Below are 15,961 nucleotides of genomic sequence, written 5' to 3'. Positions count from 1 at the left end.
GTAGTCAGTCACTGCATAGAGGCTGCTCTCGGAGGTGAGCGTGACTTTGGGTGAGGTGTCTCTTCAGATGATGGCCGTCTTGTGAGAGAGACTCACCTGTGAGCTGCCAGTGGTTGGTTAACAGTCTCGGCATCTGAGAAAACGAGTACAGTCCTGAAGTGGTGTCCGGCCAGGGTTCAGCAGCATCTGTAACATCACCAGTAGTTGAATGACTACATGTCAGCCACTTTGTATAGCACTTTATATAGGGTTTCACTAAGTCACAGTGTCAGTAACCACTAAAAGGAGGTGATGTCTTCCTTTTCCTAAGAAGAGCAGAGGTTTAAAGAGGTTGAGTTGTCCAGGATCACATACAATTGGCAAGTCTCCCTGACTCCAGAGCTCTTGTTCTTTTCATGTTGCTTTTTCTTACAGTGAGAAAGGTATAGAGTGGATTATCTAAATTCTGAGATTGTTTAACATCCTTTGATTTAGAGAAAACCTCAGGATTGTATTAATTGTCATTGTTGATACTGTGGCCATATTTACTGCCACCACTAGAAATGGATTTAGCATGTAATGTTGATAAACCAGGTTAGATGTGATCCCTGACTTTCAGAATTGTACAGACTAGATTATACAAGCAAAGGTAATGCATTAAGGAGTTCCTGCTATGGTGCAGTGGGTTAAGAATCCGACTGTCATGGTTCGGGTCCCAGGTTCAATTCCCAGTCCAGCGCAGTGGGTTAAATGATGTGGTGTTGCCGAAGCTGTGGCAGAGGTTGCAGCTATGGCTTGGATTCAGTCCCTGGCTCAAGAACTTCCATATGCTGCCAGTGCAGCCATATTAAAAAAAAAAAAAAAAAAGTAATGCATTAAAGGATATACAGAAATCTCAGTTTACAAGATTTCTGATCAATAAAATAGTGATTTTCTGATCAATAAAATAGTGATTTACTGTACTTTGTAAGGTTGTTATAAGAATTTAATTTACATATAGAAAGATAATCATACATACCTCGAGACACTTATGCATGTTAAAATTTATTTTCTGTGTTTAAATATAGTACAAGCACAAACATATTAGAGAATATTTGCATTTACCATAGTTGGCAAACAGAAATGATTCTCATTTTAATTTTAATTAATAATGTTCGCTCAAGCAAGTTAATTTGTATCTCTAGGCCTTAGCTTCCGCATTTGTAAAATGAGGGGCCTGGGGTGGATTTCTGCAAGCAGTAATACACTACTGAATGTTATTGATAATAGGTCCGGGCAGTTTAAGATGAAAAAATGTATAAAGTCAACACTGGACTTAAGTTCAGTCCCCTTCGACTTCAGGAAATTGATGCCCCCTCTGCTATGGCTTCTTGTTTTTCCTTAAGTTAAATCATTTTCTTCTTTAATACTTACAACATATTCTTTACACATAGTGTGTTCTGGCTAAGTATAGATTGATTAGAGTGAAGCAAATATGTTTTATGAAATCAAGTATATTATCTTAGCCTAATAATATAAGAAATATCTTAGCCTCAGATAATATGAGAAACAGAATGTATATATAAATATATTCTGTTATATATCATATATATATATATATGACCGGGTCACTTTGCTGCACAGAAGAAATTGACAGAACATTGTAAATCAACTAATAAATTTTTTAATAAAAATTAATTAATTAAAAAAAACAAATATAATCTTAGCCTGGAATGAACTTCTGGTTCAACTTTTATCATGACCAAGAAAGAACAAACAACTTGGTGTTTTTCTATCATGTAAGAATCCCAATTACTTCTTTAATTGTAATGTAATTAATTGATTAAAATTATAATACATATATTTAAAATATATGTAAAAGTATGTATATTAATGTGTATATTTTGAAGTACGTGTGTGTGTGTGTGTGTGTGTGTGTGTGTGTGTTGTGTGTGTTCTATTCTCAATTTCTGGGTATTTGAGTGCTGAATCACTGGACACTGGAGATTTAGCAGAGAATGAAGTAGCTGTGCAGCCTGACCTCATGCAGATTGTCTGCATTTACATAGTTTATGTGTCTAGAAGGCACACACGTCATGTATGTGCATGTAGAATTTCATCGTTTTTTATTGTTTACTTTTATTTTTTAGCATGGCTCATCTTATGAATTTGTGGTATTTAATCAATAAAAACAATCTGACAAAGAAAGCAAGCAAATAAAATTAGATGAAGAGTGCCCAGAAAAATAGTCTTGAATTTCAGAGTGTGTAACACAAGATTTTCAGACTCCCCCCTCAAGCAAACCAAACCGAACCAAACAAACCCAAACAAACAAAAAAGGCAAGCCTTTCTCTATGTGGGATGAAGGAAATCTGTAACTTTGTGTACTGGCATTAAACAATGTCACAGTTTGAACTCAAGATAAGTGGGTCATCGTAGCGATACCCATTTTTTTCTCTCTACTTCCATTTTTATTGGATATAACCCAAAGAATCAAAGAGGAAGCAGAGAGCAAAGGGCTCCCACCCAAGTTATGTCCAAACTTTATTTTATTTTACTTCTCTGTACTTCTTACCACCAGTTACCAAGGGAGGTTGAGAGGAAAATGTGATAGTTTAATCTGCCATAATGATGTTCCAGTTATAGCTAACAAGATGCCACTCATCTTGAGATGATTTAGTCACAACTTAAATCAAATATTCTTAGTGCAGAATGTTCCTCCAGCCTGCCCCTAAAATCCTGGATCCAATCAACTGGGCATTGGCTTTATCTTTGTTACCTTTTCTTTTTTATTTCCTTTTTCCAGTGTGATGAATATAGGATCAGTACCTTTACATTACTTGGATGTGGTGGGATATAATTGGATGTACTTTTTTCATTAAAATGTCATTAACATTAAAATTTGCTTTTATTAATGGTTTTGACAGAAAGGTTACTCTAACATGAACTTTTGTTAACTAAAGTCCTTATTTTTTTATACTTCTGAAAAGACTGTATGCTAGGAGGTGGATGTACATCTTTTTACACAGTTTCTACATCACTAGAAGCCCTGTTAAAAAATCAAACTGTGATTTGAAAGGCTGTACCTAAAAATGACATCATGAAGCAAATCGATAGAACTAAATAGGATATAGTGGTGCCTTTGTCTTTTGCTTCAGCCGCCCAAATCTAATTGTTGAATAATGTGCCTTAGAGGACAGTGGTGTCTTTCACTGAAATGCTGTGCAAAAAGTTCCAGCCAGGCAATGTGCTATTTCTAGTCAAGTGTATGGAGGGTTTACGTACTGAGAACAGCTGTACAGATGTTGGCATAGGAGCAACTCCAAAGCCAGTTCAAATGGAAACTTATGTTTGTGTCCAAAAGACCTCCTGTGAACTATAGGTGTTTAATTTTCAGCTCTTCTGTGAGCAAATGTTTAAATACAGTAAACAGAAGTGGCAAGCTGGGCCATCCTTTAAAGGTTGGCACTTCTCATATTCTTCTGTGAACATGGACTTTGCTGTGTTTAAGTTGTTAATGACCAGATATGATCTTGTCTTTGTCAGCTATACATTAAGTTTTTCAGTCACTGAGAACTCTTGTCTTTAATGTTTTAGCCAAGAGCTTTGGCCTACATTTTAAGTTCAGCATGATTCATATATTTCTTACCGACTATGTGCATTTTGAAACAGATGGTGACCAAGGAATGTCATCTGCATTGTTCACTTTTGAATCATGACTTACAGTTTGATAAAAAAAAAAAAGAAAAATATTTTTGATGATTTGAAAAAGTGTTCCTTTCAGGAAATATCACATGTATACAAAACTGACATTGCTTTATAAGCATATAATAACTTTTATTAAAATTTCAGTTAACTTCATTTTTTCTCACCTGTTTTGCATGGTGAGGCTGCCAGTCCTTCTACGTAGCACCACGTTGGCTGGGTGGTCCTTCAGCAAAATGCCTGATGTCTTGCTCATCCCCCAAATAGAAAGTTAGCCAATTGTATTGGAAAAGAAGATCCCTTTGATTTCCTTGAGTATTTTACTGAAATGATCCTAGCAAATAATTTTCAGGAAAGCTCTGTTATCCAAATATCTTCTGTTTAATTTAACCCATTATCAAAGAATCAAAAAACCTGAAGTTTCTCGTGTTTTTTTGGATTGAGATTTGGTGCCGAAATGGCACATAGCCTTTCTATCATCTGCCCCTCCCTGGGAAAATGACGTGTGTATAGAAAGCTTTGTATTTCTTGGAATCCCAAATTGCCATTGTTTGAAATTTCCCTTTCAGATTTTCTGTACGATGGACCTCTTTAATGTAATTTCAGTGATCACCGGGGTTCAGTCTGCCTCTCCATCAGTGTTATTTTGACAAAGAGTGAGGGTGACTGAATTATGTCTTATACCTTGTACTGAAAAGGCATAGTATCATATCTCTTATTCACATTAACTTCCTTAGAGAACACCCTGCAAAACCTACCCACTTGATGTTCTAAATGGGATTGCAAAAGGAATCTGTATGTTAAAATAATATTTCTCTTTCCCCCAAACAACACTGCAAAGCTAAATGGCAATTGAGAGCATAGAAGCAGTTTTACAGAAATTCTGAGTGATGGCTCAGCTCCTCCGATAGTGAGTAGAGCAGCTGTGTGCAGCCTGAGTTCTCCTCCACTCTCCAGTGACAGTGAGGTTTGCCCCAGGTCAGCCCTCTCCAGCACTGACGAACTTCTGTTCTTAGGTCTGCACCTCCATCTGGAAACACACTGCCCTGTTTGCTCTGTAGACCACCCAGCCCACCCACTTTTGGTGGTTTGGCCTCCTCTCTGGCTTGCTTGCAGGTGTGGCCTTATTCACCCATCTATAACAAGTCACTCTTCCATTTTTCTGAAGTTTAAAAATAAAGCTGGCTGAAAGAAGACAGCAAGCAAGTAGATTTTTATACCATCCTGGAAACTTATAATTATACAGCATGGTGAACTTTGTGAACTTCTTCAAGGGTGCTCTTGCTGCAGACTTGGCCATTGATGTGGAGGCTCCCTGGGGGCAGAGGTGAAGCATTTTAAATGTGGAGAAACAGACTGAGTTTCCTGAATGTACATAACCTGCCAGAGGCTGTAGGAAGTTAGCACCTACGTCACTTTGTCCCTGACCCAGTGCATTGTGAAATTTGATAAACATTTTGGCAGTCGTGTGGCAAACCAAGATGTACCCATTGCTCAGTAGGTGTATTAACTTTATGAAAGCGAGAGGTGATTTTTTTTTTCTTTTGTAGAGTAAGCTGGTAGGCATCAAGTACAAACAAAAACAGCTGTATTACGTAGAAAGGAGGTGATTTTTTTTCCTGATGTAACCACACTCTAAATCTTCACAATTTGTCACAGCTTGCTCTGTAATTCTAAGCCAGCAATATTCAAAATAGCACAATAAGTACTGTTAGCAAGATGTGGAAATTTCTTGAGTAGTCGGAATATATCCCAGAAGCCAGGATGTTTGCCGACCATTCGCTCCACCTACATTCAACCTGCACTTGCTGATTTAAGGCTCCAAATAACACAATTTAAGGACAAATAACACAAACAAGCTTGAGACTCATGAATACTCACAAAGACTCTCTTGCCTCACAATCTCTTGAACTATATGTCAGCACAGTCCTTTCCTTAGGGAAGTGTGAGATGTCTTCATAACCTTCTTGGGTGGTTCTTACTAGTAGTGGGAGCAGTTGAAACTCTGATGTGCGTGAGGACCTAAATCTATCACTCATCCTAGGGTTTAAGAACCAGAAGAGACATTTCTTTCAGATGTGGAAACCAAGGCCTCCATGGCTAGTTGCTCACCAAGAGCACAACCCACTGTGATTCACTTGTAATATGTGCCAAATAGTCATATAACTGTAGATTATTTAAAGAGGAAGGCAATTTAGTCTCCTCTTATCTCCTCTAATCTGGCACAAGTAATCACTCACTAAATATTAGTTGTTATTACAGTAGTTGTTATTTTTATTTCTCTGCATCTCCAAAGATGGGTTTGTGGGTTTATATGGCTTGTAATCACACTTTAAAGAAAATACCTTGAAATGTGTAATTTAAATCTGGGAAGGATTTTTTTTTTTTTTAAACGGTTGCACCTGCAGCATATGGAAGTTCCTGGGCCAGGGGTCAAATCAGAGCTGTAGCTGCAGCCTACATAATACCATAGCAGCACTGGATTCAAGCGGCATCTTTGGCTTACACTGCAGCTTGTGGCAACGCCACATACATAATCCATTGAGCGAGGCCAGGGATCGAACCTGCATCCTCATGGAGACAACATTGGGTCCTTAAGTGGTTGAGCCACAGTGAGAACTCCAGATCTGGGAAGGATCTTGAGAAACCTTCTAGTTCAGCTTCCTAAGTAATAATAAATTTTTTTAAATCATCTAGACCTTGTGATTTAGCTAGAAAGGAGTTGAACTAGAAGAAATCTTTTAAAAATTCAACAGCTGGAGTTCCCATCGTGGCGCAGTGGTTAACGAATCCGACTAGGAACCATGAGGTTGCGGGTTCGGTCCCTGCCCTTGCTCAGTGGGTTAACGATCCGGTGTTGCCGTGAGCTGTGGTGTAGGTTGCAGACGCGGCTCGGATCCCGCGTTGCTGTGGCTCTGGCGTAGGCCAGTGGCTACAGCTCCGATTCAACCCCTAGCCTGGGAATCTCCATATGCCGCAGGAGCGGCCCAAGAAATAGCAACAACAACAACAACAACAACAAAAGACAAAAGACAAAAAAAAAATAATAATAATAAAATAAAATAAAATTCAACAGCAAAAAAACTTGAGATAATCTGTTTTTCTCTCTGCTTCTCTCACACACTCCTCTAATATATTATACTATGTGCAGAGTTAACATTACATAAATATTTTGAAAAGTAATTAATTCCAGTGATGGATTAACTTAAGGCAGTTAGACAGTGTATTTAAACAGCCTATTTGTGTATAAAATGGAAGGTTTTACTGAAAAAAAATTTTTGTTTATCTTTAAAAATCTCTATTGTGTAATTTTTACATCAGATCTTTGTTATTACTAAGATGTTTATATTCCACAAAGGGGCGAAATTATGCCAGTTGCATCTATAATTTGCTTTGCTCCAAACCTTGACTATTTAAACTGCTTCCATTTATGTGTACAAACCTGAGTGGGTTTTTTTTTTTTTTATGTCCTCAAATTAAAGGCTCATTTGGAAAATTTGAGCTAAGATGCACACTTACCCAGCTGCTGCCATCTTCTTCCCAGTATATTTTCCCAGCTTATTGGGAGGGCAAGTTTGTAAAACCAAAATTTGTTCTAGCTGTTAATTTCCTGTTCTTCACCTGCACCCACATAACAGAGTAAATTGGAAGCAATAACGTTTTACTCCTACCTTTCCTCTGACCACCCTCTGGTAGCCATATGTAAAGATATCTAAAAGAAAACTGAAAATGATTGGAAGTAGGGACCCAGGAAATTGAACCAAGTGAACAAACTGAAATATGAGTAACATGCTTTGCTGCTAGATAGCAACCACAATCACAGTGTTAAAAATGAAGATTATTTGAGAAGCTCACTGTGAGCCAAGCAGAGTCCAAGTACTTTACGTGGCTAGCTCATTAGTGACATTCATGTGCTCAAGAAATTAGTCATGCACTGTTTAGCCAATAATGACATCATTGCCTTCATGGGCATTAGAACTATAATTAGCTTATATTAGGCTAAGACATTCTCCACTTAGTTGGCAATATTTTTTCTGGGTAATGCTAAGCCAGTTTTAGCCTGAGCGCTGCCTAGATAATCCATACGGAAAAATTTTCTGTGACATTCGCAAGTGAAATGAATATTTGGTGAGTGGGCTTTTTTTTGGTTTTGTTTTGTTTTGTTTTAGTTCCCTCAGTTTGGGGAGTTTTTTAAGGGGTAATAAGACATTAAAGTAAGACAGATCTTCGAGAAACACTAGATTGGTCACTTTGCTGCCTTTATGTCTTCTCAATCAACAGTTAGGCTTTGCTTCACTGAATCTTTGTAGTATTAATCTTCCCCCACCACTGTGACTGCTGTTGTCTTTCCACAAACAGGCTGCCCGGGTAGCTTGCTGTTCTTTGTCTCTGTCCTTGTCATCTGTCAATCCTTTGGGTTAGACTGCGGTGAATCTTACAACTGTCTTTGTTCACTAGCAATTTTGTGTTGTTTATGTGTACAAGAGGAGGTTTTAAAAAATATCCGTGCTAAATACAAATCTGATTATTTACTTTCCCATAATTAAAACCTTTTTATTTTTCCTACTGCTCTTACTGTATTTTAGAATTTTCTTTAGCATGTCATACAAAATCCTGCAGAATCTAATCTCTGCAGAATCTAATCTCTGCCTACCTTGCCATCTTTATCTCATGTTTCTTCTCACTTTGCACATTCTGCTTCAGCTAAACTCAACTCTTAAGTTACTGGAACAACCCATGTGCTCTCTCACCTGCAAGCCTTTGCAACCTGCTGATTCTACTGCCCAGTACCTCTTTTCTTTTTCTCCGCTGCATCCCCTCTTCACTTGGCCCACTTCTCTGCTGCATATTCAGTTCTCACCCTCTTTCTTGCCTGTCAGAAATGGCTCTTTTCCCATGAGATCTAAGACCCTAGGTTATTGCAGTTGTCTACTGGCTCCACTAGAGCAATTTTCACATTGTCTTATCACTATCTACTTATTTATCTGTATTTGCAATAATCTATACCGTCCATAGTCAGGGTTATATCTTGCCCACAACAGTATTCCCAGCATCTAGCACAGTGCCAAGAACATAGATGCATAATCGATATTAATTGAGTGAATTAATGTGGGGAGGGTATGCTGAGAGATGGGTTAGACAGTGGGAACAGGGCAAACATGGAGTCCTGTGTGTGTCATTCAAAGATGATAGTCTTGTTGGATCCCAGAGAATACTTCAAGTTAGAGAAAATATTTTTATACTTGCATTTTTATAGATCTTTTCTGTAGTGATATAGAGGGTGAATTGAAGGTGACAAGACTGTTGATAAAAAGATGAGTTACTGAGCTTTTTTTCCAAGAGAGCAAAGGTAATAATCTTAAACTAAGTGACCATGGGATTGAGAGAAGGGGATGAATGAAAGAAGTGTGAATGAAATAATGTCATAGTCCTTGACAAACTGTTTGAAGGGGCGTGGAAGAGGGAAGGGAGAAGGGACATTCAGAGTCCTAGCTTGGATGATTTTCACACAACCAGCACTTAAACATGGATCAGAGGTTTGAGAAATGGTCTTTGGGTTGAGAAAGTCTATGGGATATCCAGGTGGAGATGTTGAGTAGGACATTCATGAATGTGGGAGTGGTGGTCAGTAGAGTATGTCTGTCATCACCATTTGGACATAACGGAGGCCTGTGTTTAGATGAGATCACCCAGACAGAATGAGCATTGGGGGTGGGGGAAGAAAAACTGAAGCCAGAGGACAGCTCCATAAAGGACTGTCTTGGGGCAGCCTTGGTTGTAAGGATCAGAAACCCGCTAATGCTGGATCAAGAGAAGAAATGGCACAGTAGGTATAAGAGTTCTTGACATCGAATCCAAGGACAAACCACAAAGAACAGCTCCTCTGTTGATTACTGAACATGGAGTGTCTAGAATTAAAGCTTCTGTGCTTTTCAGAGGTCTGGTGTTCTCTCCTCTCTCCATTTTCTGCATTTTCTCTCTTTATCTTTTCTTTGCCCATTGGTGTCTTTGTTTGCAAGTGGCCAAGGAAGCTGCTACCTTAGAGTTTATATAATTTTGTTATTCTTTAGTTGATCATTCTCTGAACAAATTATCTGGGTCTTTAACTTCAAATTCTCAGAGAGAGAATCTGACTGAGTCTCCAAGCCCATGATTTGGTTCCTTCCAAATCTGGGGTCTTCCCCTCGCGGTCTCTTGCAATGTGACAGTAAGAGATTCGGGGAAGGGGTAGATCCTCTTGGGAGCAGGTGCATGGGTGGAGATTGTGAATAGCTTCTGTAGCATATTATTACATAAAGCTGCATTTTTCAGATTTTAATTTGCTTGTGAGTCATCAGAAAATCTTGTTAAAATACGGTTTTTGTTTAGCAGGTCTGGATGATTCCACTTGTCTGACAAACTCCTAGCTGCTGCTGCCGCTGCTGTTGTTGGTCTGAGGGCCATACTTTGAACAGCAAGGATTATAAGGGTCAGGAGAGCAGAAAAACCTCAGAGATGGCACAGGGAATGGCTGGAGGAGAACGAGAAGATAGTAGGAAATGAGTGGAGAGACTCAGAATCAGGGAGGGTTCAGAGGCGTCGAATGTTGCAGAGGGTGAGCAAGATCAAGTTGGAAGCCTCTTTAGTATAATATTCATGCTTCTGTGAATTCATTCCAGTGGTGCTCAGAAGTCTGTGCATTAGAGAGCAAGAAGGTCCATGGCTAAATTAATACATCGTTAGAGGTTTGAAGTGCAGGAAGGAAGGAAGAGGATAAGAAAGTTGAATGTATTAACCAGAAAGTAAATCAAGTGATAGACCAGCCAGCTTTAGATTGTGTCAAATTATGGGTCGCCTTTGTTTGTTTCTTTAGCAGTGGGAGAAACACTCAACCACTGCTTTAGAGAGAAGAGTTTCCCATGAAAATGTCAGTGGGTGTGTGTGCAAATGCATGCACTTGTGCGCTTGTATGTTTAATCCTCTTGCAAGAGATATATCTACATAATAAGCTACTCTAGAAGGATTTACAACAGTTCATTTGTTTGGATCTTCTGAAAATATTACCTTTTCCGGTTAAATGTGGAATGTTCTCATGCCAAGGTGATTATGAAAAAACAGAATTCAAAGTTTAAACATTAACAGTATTACAGAAGACAGAAATGAGTTTGAGGGTGTGGTGCATATGAATCTCTTGGGAGATTCAAAAAATTGTTAAGCCTTAGTGGTGCCTCATCAAGGAGCCTTCAGTTCAACTTCTTTTAGTTTTCTAGCAAGGTCAAACTGAACTCATGTGTAAGTCATTGAAGTAGCTTCATGTTTGTGGTGCTTCCAAAGAAGATTCTGAGGTTGAAACATCACAGAGGGAAATGAAACAATTTTCTAGTTGACTCTGGGGCAACCAGTGTTTTAGGAGGAGTTGGGGAGCAAACTGATATCCTTGCTTGGCTGCTGGAAGTTCTAACAGGAGAATGGAATGACCACAGTAACCTTGGTGTAAGAGTGACTTTCCCCTGCATGGAAATGCTATCTTTGAGTGCAGAACTTGAAGAAGAGTGGTGAGAGAGTGTGGAGACGCTTGCCAAGTCTGTCACATTAACAGAAACGCAGATGTCACAGCCAGATTGCCTTCAGATTCCTTGCCATCCTGAAAAAAATATGCATAGAGGCCTGAAATCACTTAAATTGACTTACTTTGATGAAGTCGTTCAGTTCTGTGTATTATCAGTCTTTTAACACATGCCAGCATCTAAAGTATTATTTATATTTTACATTTCAGTGAAGTTATATCTGGCAGCATTTCACTTGATGTGGAGAAATGATATGACAGTCCAGGCTTTGTAATGATTTAGGCATCAGGCTGATCCTAGAGTCCTCAGTTGCTGGCCCTTAGGGTTAATCTTCAGAAACCACCAAGGCTACTAAACATTTTATTTTTATCTTTTTAGGGCTGTACTCGCAGCATATGGAAGTTCCCAGGCTAAGGGTCAAATGGGAGATGTAGCTGCCAGCCTGTGCCACAGCCACAGCAACAGCAATGCCAGATCCAAGCTGTGTCTGTAACCTACACTGCAGCTTGTGGCAACGCCAGATCTTTAACCCACTGAGTGAGACCAGGGATCAAACCTGCGTTCCCATGGATACTAGTTGGATTCGTTAGCACTGAGCCACAACAGGAACTTCTACTAAATATTTTAAACCCTTTTAAGCAGCTCTTCGTTGGAATTTAATAGATTCACATAGATAATTCAAACAGATTTTGAATAGATGAAAACTGAACCGACAACTTAAGCAAATTTTCTGGAGATTTTTTTTTCACCGGCCAGGTTCTCCAACAAATTCTTTAGGGGCAGTTTTACACATATTCACATTAAAAAGACAAGATGTAAGTTAAGTGCATTCATTTTGTTCACCTCTTAACACAGTATAGGAAAGAAGAGTCATTTCATCTACAGATCTGTGTTGAAAGCAGCTAAAATTGATCTCTTTTGATTTATCTCTTGGGATCTGATACTCCTGTCTTGGATTTTAAAGAACACAGTATTTGATTTATAGACATGTACTCATAGCAAGGGTGGAGTAAGAATCCAAATATCAGATTAAAAAATCTCCATGAGATAACAGTTATTAAATCTATATATAAATTTTTTTTAATAAATTGAGATAGCCTTTGACATGGCTGGGGCCTTTTCCATTTTAGATTTGAGTTTCTTTGAAGAATAAAGTTTTGTGAAAATATGCGCAAGTAAATTATTGCTAAACATTGCAAGCATGGGCAAGAACCAAGGGTAGAATTGTTTGTTTGGATTACCTGAAAATGTTGCTTTTATAAGTTATGGGTGTGACTATGTTATGTGTCTTTGAGAACAACTAGAGCCAGATGTTTGGAATTGGGTAGCTTTAAGCAGGTATGTTAACTCTGGTTTTACCGAGGCCTTATTCAGTGGCTATTTCAGTTGCCATCTTTTTAAGTAGCCCCACCTAGAAGAGAGAGCAAATTAATTTCTCAATGAACTGGCTCATAGTGTAGAAATAAATTAGCAATGACATTTGATTGCTCCAAATGGGCAAATCCAGAGCACTATATTTCAATCTAATAGTTTTCGCTAAAATGTTCCAAACTAGTTTCTTAAAATATATTAATTTGGGGGTGATTACACTATGTTTAAGAAATTGGCCATTAAAAAGCATTGTCTCTTAAAAGAGGACTTAAGCTCACCACTTTGCTGTCTTTTATTTAATCTTGGCAACTTTTTTTTCTCCTCTAGAAAAACCCTAGACTTATATTCAAAAGAGCTGGTTTGCATCTTGGTCCTGCTATCAATTAGATATGTTACTTCGGGCAAGTTATATAATCTCTAACAACCTTAGTTTCATCTGAAGATGGAGGCAGTACTAATTCCCAGGGTTGTTACGATGCCAAGTGAGATGATATAGGCAATAGCCCTTTACTGTGAAGTGATTTATAAATGTAATGAAAATAGTGATACAGTGCCTAGTTTAATTGACATTTCATCCAAGTAATTAAGATCATCGCCATTTGGTAGCATTATGTCTAAATGCTGTTTCATTACTGTAGGTGAGAATCATACAGAAGAATGTTTTAAGTGCTTTGTAAATGATCATTATGGATGTCTTCTCTTTTCTATCACAATGAGTGCCTAAGGGAAAAAGAGATTCTGTTTAAGGTAGAATGCTGTTTTTTCTCTCAAATTATTGATGCACAGATTTTAGTAATGGCCAGCACTTAAATAGTGCTAACTGTGTAGCCAGTACAGCTTCCAGGACTTTCCAGGACTAATCCATCTAGCCCTTCCAAGAACCATAGTTGGTGGGTGATTTTATTACCACCAGTGTAAAGTGGCGAAACCAAGGTACAGAGAAATTAACTTGTTCAAGATTCCGTAATCATGAGGTCAGTCAGATTGAATTGTTTTTGTACCTTTCATTAGCTCGAGGGATGAGTTCAGCCAAAATAATATAAAATGATAAAGAAAATTGTGAACATGACTTGGGTCTTGGATATAGAAGATGGTGTGCTTTTGGAAAAATGATGCTGCCTGCATCATCTTAGGACCACACAGGGGTTGTATCTTATTTCCTTTCTTTTTTTCTTTTATAATCTTCAGTGCCTTTTATTGGTTACGTTATTGTTAATCTGCTAGGGTCACTTCTCTCTCCTGAGCCCGAGGTACAGAAAGTGCAGTGGCAGAGGGGCCCCGTCATTTCAGTCGTCTGCTGTGAGTGAAATCATTGGAAGAAAGAATCCCGAAACCCCATCCAGAGAGATAACCCAGACCTCATGCACTCTCTGTTTTTGGACTTATACTTTGGCTTAATTTCCTAGACTGAATTTAGTCGTTCTTTAACTGTGTGGTCTTTTGTTGTCGTTGTTGTTTGTTTTCTTGTCTTTTTAGGGCGGTACCCATGGCATATGGAAGTTCCCAGGCTAGGGGTCAAATGGGAGCAACAACAACTGACTTAGGCCACAGCCACGGCAACGCCAGATCAGAGCTTGCATCTGTGACCTATATTGCAGCTCTTGGCAGTGCTGGATCCTTTAATCCACTGAGCAAGGCCAGGGATCGAATCTATAGCCTCATGGATACTAGTCGGATTCTTAACCTGCTGAGCCACAACAGGAACTCCCCAAGGATGGTTTCATTCATTTAAGCTACTCATTTATTTATTCATAAATTTAGCAAATCTTATCAAAGGTCTCCCATGTGCCAGGGGTGCTGTGAGGGCCTGAGGAGCACTATGGTGATTATGACAGTCCATATCCTCTGCTCCTTGAGCCTAGAGAAGAGTGGGGGATCCAGACAATAAGCAGACGTCTCAAGTAGGGAAGTGACCCAACTGCTCTGAACAGTGCTTCAAGGAGAGGAGCGTGGTGCTCCAGGGATGGATAAGTGAAGGCATTTGATCAGTATTTGATGATCATAAATTATTTCCCCTGTCTATCCTCAGGCCTGTGCAAGATGTTGGAGACTTAGGGAGGAGGAGCCCGAGGGAGGGCACATTAGAAAGAATGGTTGGAGAGCAGAGTTGGCAAGGCAAACCCCTGTATCACACAGGGTGGCTACAGGGAAAGGAAAAAATGAAAAATCTAACTCAAGCAGCACAATACATCTAATAAGTTCTGAACTATTTCACTGTGTCATAGAAGAATAAGTAATATTTGTAATTACTACCATTTTCAACAAAAGTCATTGCATATTCATCCTACGCAACCCAGTAAAAGAGGGAAGAACACAATAAATTGAGAATGATTTCCATTAGCACGGTGCAAGTCCTTTACAGTTTGAAAGCGTATGTGTCAGTTTTATGACAGTTTATTTATCTAGAATATTGGATAAATGAGACTATTGCCTACATTTATATAAATGTCTAAAAACGACGTGAATATTAATTGCAAAAGCATTGCTCAATAGAAAGACAGTAGACCTTGGTTTCTGGTTCCAGCTGGTGACCAGGTCCTGGATAAATAATAATTGCGAAATAAGTGATTGTCTTACTTTTCTTCCCACCTCTTATTATCATCTGTCATTATGTTATTATTTGTTTATCTGTGAGTCAAAAACCGAAGGCAAGAATCATTCAGGCAGAGATTTTGTCTTTCATGCTCATTGATATATACTATTTAGAATAGTGCCTACCATATAGCATTCTCTCAATAGATAGTTGCTGAATGAATGAATGAATAACTGAGATCATCACACAGGTATATCATTACCAACTATAACAGACAAATGGGAGAAGTGAAAGTATTTTTCAAAATTATAAATATTTCACGTATGTAAAGTGATGTTATTTATTTGAATTTTAGAAAAAAATACCATCTGCCAGAAGATAACTTGATTTTTTGCATTCTCTTTAAACATTTATTTCCTAAGTGTTCTCTTCCATGGTTTGTAATATTGAGTGCTATATAAAACCTCCTCCACCCCAGCTCAGTTAGTCTCTAGAGATTCTTAATCTGAGTCGGTGAACCTTAGTGAAATCCAACGTTGCCTCCTAAGGCCTCATGTACTCTCTGAAATTGTATGCCACATGCAGTGGCTCTGGTACATTTTACTGGAGAGAGGTCTAACTTTTATCAGATTCTCAGTGACTATGACCCTCCCCCCAGGTAGAAATCATTGCTCTAAAATTTTGTATTTCTCTTTTCTTTTTGTTGCTTTATTGAGGTTTTTTTTTTTTTTTTCCCTCTTTGAGATGGTTTCATTTTCCTTTTAATATTGATGATTAAGTTTTGGTGTTTTAAAATGTTTACTGTTCGAATGTCCGCAGTGTGTGGTATTCTTGGTTTATTGCACGC

At 38.5% G+C, this 15,961-nt stretch overlaps 1 protein-coding gene across 15 annotated transcripts in view; it reads left to right on the top strand.

Annotated features, from left to right (window-relative positions):
- Window positions 1-15,961, top strand: part of ADGRG6 (adhesion G protein-coupled receptor G6) — a 140,158-nt gene that overhangs the window by 51,064 nt on the left and 73,133 nt on the right. The window contains exon 1 of one of the 15 annotated variants that reach the window (XM_021087248.1): window positions 6,771-7,791. The exons of 13 other annotated variants lie outside the window; for them this stretch is intronic. The gene's annotated coding sequence lies outside the window, so the exon portion shown is untranslated. Of the gene's footprint in view, window positions 1-6,770; window positions 7,792-15,961 lie in introns of those variants that run through there. One more of the 15 variants, XM_021087274.1, reaches the window with a different exon arrangement.

This window comes from Sus scrofa, chromosome 1 (assembly GCF_000003025.6).
Source record: "Sus scrofa isolate TJ Tabasco breed Duroc chromosome 1, Sscrofa11.1, whole genome shotgun sequence".
Classification (NCBI taxonomy): domain Eukaryota; kingdom Metazoa; phylum Chordata; class Mammalia; order Artiodactyla; family Suidae; genus Sus; species Sus scrofa.
The sequence above is the reverse complement of the archived record's forward strand: the minus strand, read 5'-3'. Positions and strand labels throughout refer to the sequence as shown.